At 42.9% G+C, this 6282-nt stretch overlaps 1 long non-coding RNA gene across 1 annotated transcript in view; it reads right to left on the reverse strand.

Moving 5' to 3' along the window:
• LOC132250048 (uncharacterized) overlaps positions 1-5642 on the reverse strand; it is a 60724-nt gene extending 55082 nt beyond the window's left edge. The window contains exon 1 of the long non-coding RNA XR_009461648.1: positions 5579-5642. This is a non-coding gene — a long non-coding RNA (uncharacterized LOC132250048). The remainder of the gene's footprint in view (positions 1-5578) is intronic.
• Between the last annotated feature and the right edge of the window lie 640 nt (positions 5643-6282).

Genomic DNA, 6282 nt, shown 5'->3' on the forward strand with positions numbered 1-6282 from the left:
TACAGGAAGGCATGCAGGCCTGTGGCAAAACACTTTAACCTCTCTGGATGTTCCATCACTGACCTGAGGGTGGCTGCTCTCAGGCAGCAAACATTTAAAAAAATTAACAGGAAACTGTGGAACAAGATATCATCCACAGACTGGATTGTGTTAAGTATTGTTTAAACAGGGACCATGTTTTCCTATCCTATTACCTGGTTACAGTTAGTCTATAAAAGATACAAATCTATCCTGCCTTCTACTGGATAGCTCAGCCAGGAGCCCTCAGACTCAATCTGAGGATCCAGGTTTGAGTGTCTCTGTCTTTAGGTGGCAGAATGCTGCAAATCAGCAGGGTGCACATCCCTCCCAGGGGCCCTGATATTTCCCACTACTTCCACTAATGTGTGCCAGTTTTGGAGGGGAGGTTGGAGTAGATTAACTCCTGAGGTCCCTTCCAGCCCTACTGCTCCATGATATCCTAAATAAAAAGAAAGAAGACATATATTATAACAGTCCTGCAGGGTTACTTTGTGCCAGTTCAAAAGGCCTGAGGAGGCAAATGACTGAAAAAATAACTGTGTACTGTGGTAGAGTCAATCCTAAACCCATAAATGTTGGCTGTCTTTATACTAAACCCTTTAACTCAACCCTTTGCAGTGCTCAGACCTAACCCTGGATGGTCTGCTGAACTTCCAGGCACCAGGTCAACTTCACTGCCACTTACTTCCTAGCCAGCTGTTCTCTGCAATATGTTTGAAACTGTGGACATTAAGGCGCACAGTTGACAGCCCAGAGGTTGCAAGTTTGAGGCCAAAGCACAAGATACTCTTCCATGTCTTCATCAGCGACTTGGACGAGGGAGTGAAGTGTACTCTGTCCAAGTTTGCGGATGACACAAAACTGTGGGGAGAAGTGGACACACCGGAGGGCAGGGAACAACTACAAGCAGACCTGGACAGGTTGGACATATGGGCGGAAAACAACAGAATGCAATTCAACAAGGAGAAATGCAAAGTGCTGCACCTAGGGAGGAAAAATGTCCAGCATACCTACTGCCTAGGAAATGACCTGCTTGGAGGCATGGAAGAGGAAAGGGATCTTGAAGTCCTAGTGGATGAACATGAGTCAGCAGTGTGACGAAGCCATCAGAAAAGCTAATGGCACTTTATCGTGCATCAGCAGATGCATGACAAACAGAACCAAGGAGGTGATACTTCCCCTCTATCAGGCGCTGGTCAGACCGCAGTTGGAATACTGCGTGCAGTTTTGGGCGCCACACTTCAAGAGGGATGTGGATAACCTGGAGAGGGTCCAGAGAAGGGACACTCATATGGTTAAGGGCTTGCAGGCCAAGCCCTATGAGGAGAGACTAGGGCACCTGGACCTCTTCAGCCTCCGCAGGAGAAGGCTGAGAGGCAACCTTGTGGCTGCCTATAAGTTCATCATGGGGGCACAGAAGGGAATTGGTGAGGCTCTACTCAACAAGGCGCCCCTGGGGGTTACAAGAAATAATGGCCATAAGCTAGCAGAGAGCAGATTTAGACTGGACATTAGGAAGAACTTCTTGACAGTTAGAGTGGCCAAAGTCTGGAACGGGCTCCCAAGGGAGGTGGTGCTCTCCTCTACCCTGGGGGTCTTCAAGAGGAGGTTAGATAGGCATCTAGCTGGGGTCATCTAAACCCAGCACTCTTTCCTGCCTATGCAGGGGGTCGGACTCAATGATCTATTGAGGTCCCTTCCAACCCTAACATCTATGAATCTATGGATCTATGCTCATGGCGCAAGCTGTCAGCTTCCAATGAATTTGCAAAGTCTGCTAAATACCTTGTCACAATCATGAAAAAAGAAAGGACCCAAGAATGCAGGCCTCGACTGCAGGAAGCCCAACAGTAGAAATCCCTGTTCTTGATTTCCATTCCTTCTGCACCCAGTTTCCTTCCTCTACTTCTATAAGCAAAAACAAGCCCAGAAGGAGAAACAAGTAGATTAATTCTGAAAAGGGTTCTTTACAAACAAGCAGCATGCCATGGAAAGCTACAGTACAAGCTAAAAATCTGATATGGAAAGGGAACAGTGCTAAATATGGCCTAAGCAACTCTCAAGGTTAACCCTAAGAATTTTTGTGGACATACAGACTATGGAGCGCCTGTTAAACTACTTCCTATCCCAAATGAAGTTGTAATTATTAATAATATATCATTCAGAAAGAATGGGAGAAAGATAAATTTGAAGTCAAGAGACTTGGGCCCCATTTCCAGTTGTGCCACAGACTTGTATTTAACCTTGGGCAAGCCACTCCATCTTGCCATGTAGTTGATAGGTCAACTTGCCTGCAGTATGTCTCCATTTGGTACAGCTCTAGACAGTGTTTGATTAGTGATGAACAAGGGAGACTAGTCTGGAAATCTGTAGATATTTATTTTCTTTAACAAGTCCCTCTATATTAAAAAGGATAGCAATTCCATGTTTTGAGGCATGAAATGCCTCAGTTCCTTATTCATATAACAAAATACTTCTCTATGTCAAAGATGTTTCTAACTGCAGTACCTGGGGTACTATGAGGAAAAATCAATAAATGTAAGTCAATAAATATGTAGGGGTGCTCAAATCAGATAGGGATGGGAATCATAAAAAGGCCTTCAATAGGAAGACAGTTTCAACCAGTACATCATCCCTATGATCAGAGCTGTCAAACCAGCTCTTCATGTACAATACTATCTTGAGAAATATTTTTGCTTGCACAATAAGGTCATAAGTCTCCAATGACAGCATTCCTCACCATCAGTTTATCATCACTCAGTCAAGTTCCCAAGAGCTTTAACTTCAGCTGTAATTACATTTTGACAAGGTACTAGGTGTTGTAACGAGTCACTGAAGTCACTGGATGATCCACTCTGCCAGGTGATTTTTCTGGCCATGACCTAGACCATGTGCTAGGCTCAAGAAATAAAAATTTGATTTTTCCAGCCCTTATGACAGCCACATCTCTTACAGGAATAAAGTAAGATGACTTATGTACCTATACTCTAAAATTACACTAATAAAATTAAGACATTTATCTCTCAAAGCCTCCCACAAAAGTATTTGTTTTGTAAAATTTGGCAGTTTTTGGAGGCAAGTTGCAACTACAAGTTTGCAAAAGAGGGTTTGGTCTTGATTGTGCTCCGTACATAAAAGCCTCTTTTGAATGGGCCTACTAAACTTTACTCTGAGATACTTACTTTTAGAACTACTTGTGATTTATTCATTTTGTTAATATTGGCAGATAATCTATATTGAAAGATAATCTGCCTTCAGTGTCCTACCTGATGCTCTCTGTTCAGAGACAGGAAACATGGCACAATTATGAAGAACGGATATAGTTATTCAAATTTGGGTAAAAACAACACTGACTAATATCCATGTACTTTCTGGCTTGGCCTATGAACTCAAGTCAAGAAAGTCATTTTTCTCTCCACCTGTATTATTCTTGTCATGTGTGACAAGCTTTAATTACTGAAGTCTACATTGCACTTCTTGGAAATTGGATGCAGCAGAAAGATCTGGGGGGATCTTTAGAATTATTCTATCTAAGATGTTAGGTACAATGCATAAACAATCCATGAAGCAGGGTCAGAATTTAGATCTCACCTCTCCCAGGTGCATAGCTGCAGCCTCTGCAGCAGCGCCACTGACTTGGAGGGGGGGAGAAGGGGGGCAAAATACAAGTTCACCCAGGGTTCTATTTTCTGGCCAACACTGCCTGGAGGAATGCCCTAATTACTGGCTAAAGTTATGTCCCTGTTTGCTTGCAGGACCAATAAATCTCCAGACCAGTGAATCTTAAAGTGGAAGGGGAAAGGAGGGGAAGGGATTCCACCCCTATCATGCATTAATAGGTGCATCGCAAACAGGTCTAGGGAGATGATATTTCCCCTCTATGCGGCACTGGTAAAGCCATAGCTGGGGTACTGTGTTCAGTTTTGGGCACCACACTTCAAGAGAGATGTGGATAACCTTGAGAGGTTCCAGAGAAGGACCACTCGTACGATTAGGGGCCTGCAGGATAGGTCCTATGAAGACAGGTTGAGGAACCTGGATCTCTTCAACCTGCATAAGAGAAGTCTGAGATGGGATTTGGTGGCCATCTACAAATTTGTCAGGGGGATGGTGGGGGGAGCAGCAAGGAATAGCAGATACTCTGTTTACCAAGGCCACCCTTGGAGTAACTAGAAACAGCAGCCACAAACTGACAGAGAGCAGATTTAGGCTAGACATTAGGAAGAACTTCTTTATGGTAAGGGTTACCAGAATCTGGAATGGGCTTTCAAGTGAGGTGGTGCTCTCCCCTACCTTGGAGGTCTTTAAGAAGAGACTGGACCAACACCTGGCTGGGGCCATCTGACCCTGGCACTCTTTGCTCCCCAGGGCAGGGGGTCAGACTCGATGATCTGCTGAAATTCCTTCCAATCCTGAAAATCTCTGAAATCTATGAAAGTGCCTTTTTGCAAAATGGAACAGCTTGAACAAGTGGGAAGTGCCCAGCACCATCCAGAACAACATACAGTAAGGTACCTAAGGCACTCTCCTGAGAGAGGGTAGATGTGAATTTGAATGCACTCAAGCTGTAGGGAACATGGAACCCAGGTCTCCCATTCAAGGTAAATGGTTTAACCACTGAACTATTATATTAAAGAAGGGCACTGGCACCAACACAAACAACCCTGTTTTAAAAGAATGGAGTGACCCTCTGCACAATTTCTAAAAGAACAGAAGAATATCATGTTCCTGAGGCCTGGAATTAGGCCTCGGAAAGGGGCAGGATTTAAAACACAACACTCTCTGCAGTTTTCCAAGTACTTTAAGCAGCTATTAAGTGGCTATTGTGAGTCCCACTCTGGGGAACCCAGTTCAAGGCAACAGATTTCACTTTGGGAGCCAGATGCCCAAGAATTCTGTAATCTATATGACTAGTAGGTAACTGTAGTACTAGAAGCTGCCAATTTACAATAACTGAGGTTGCTGGTAAGCAATAAGTCTCTGATTAGTTTTCTCAGTTCAGTGTGTCAGACAGATTAGTGCTTATAACTATTCCCAGTGCTGATAAATGGCCAGATTCACTCCTTCTGGTGCAGTGAGGTGTGCAAGTTGTATTTGCCAAGCTCAGAGGAAGTGGCTGCACTGAAATTAGAATTAATCCCCATGGAATGCCATACCAATCAGCACTACCGACTTCTGAGATTTTCTATGTTGCAAACTCTCACTATTTTAAATCAGAAGTCTTGAAATACTTGGTATTTTTCTTGAAGGCCTCGCTCCGGAAATTCTGTGGTTCAGACAGAACCATATTTTGTGTTGCTGGAATTTGGGGGGTGGGGAGCAGGGGGAGGAAGTATTTTTGTTTTGTTTATTTGGGCTGTTTTGCTTTCTTTTCCAGGCTTCCTGATTTTTAAATTAAGCTTGAAATATATCCAATGTGAAAGATGAACCCTATAAAGGCTCAACAAGAAAACAAAACAAAAAAATAGAAAAAAAAGTAATTTTCCCTTCCCCCTCTTCTTCCTTCCCCCTCCTCCCCCTTCCCCCCCCCCCCCCCCCCAAGATTAAGACAACATACTTTTCAGATTGACAGCACTGGCCTTTTGAAAGTCACCAAATTCTTCTATGAATCAGTTTTTCCTGTGGTAGGAGACAGAGAATGAGAGAATGAGAGAACACTACCACTAGTATAATTCATCACGCTGTTTGTTATACAACTAAATTAATTGATCTTTGAAGTCATTGGATGGAATGCATTAGAGAAATGCAAAATGATATTTAGACCCAAAATATGAGGACGTTCGAAACTGTCTAGTCAAGTTTCCTACTACTGCTACTGGTCAAAGCAGTTATAAATTAAGGTATAAAATAGCTTGGTGTCATTTTTGTTAACAGTACATCTCAGCACCGGTATGATTTCCTCTGGCAGGAGAATGGAACACACACAGCTTTTCATGTGTAAGAGGGAAGTATACCACCAATTTTAATCCAGGAAAAAAAAGTGTGCCCCCCAGGAATCAAAAGTTTGAGAAACCATATGCTATACTGATAAAGTATGTAGAATATCCACAAGGAGTAAAGGCTGGAATCTTTTTTTTTTTGGTATAGCTATTGGTTTCAAGTACCAAATATTTGATATATACCCTTTTAGACATGAGCTTAATAGTTTCCTTACTTGACAACCTGTATACAATGAAAACAAGTACATATGTTAGACTGTGGAAAATAATTGAAGACTAAGAATTTAGATTTCTTCTCCCCCACCCCTAAAATTCATATGGG

This window comes from Alligator mississippiensis, chromosome 4 (assembly GCF_030867095.1).
Source record: "Alligator mississippiensis isolate rAllMis1 chromosome 4, rAllMis1, whole genome shotgun sequence".
NCBI lineage: Eukaryota > Metazoa > Chordata > Crocodylia > Alligatoridae > Alligator > Alligator mississippiensis.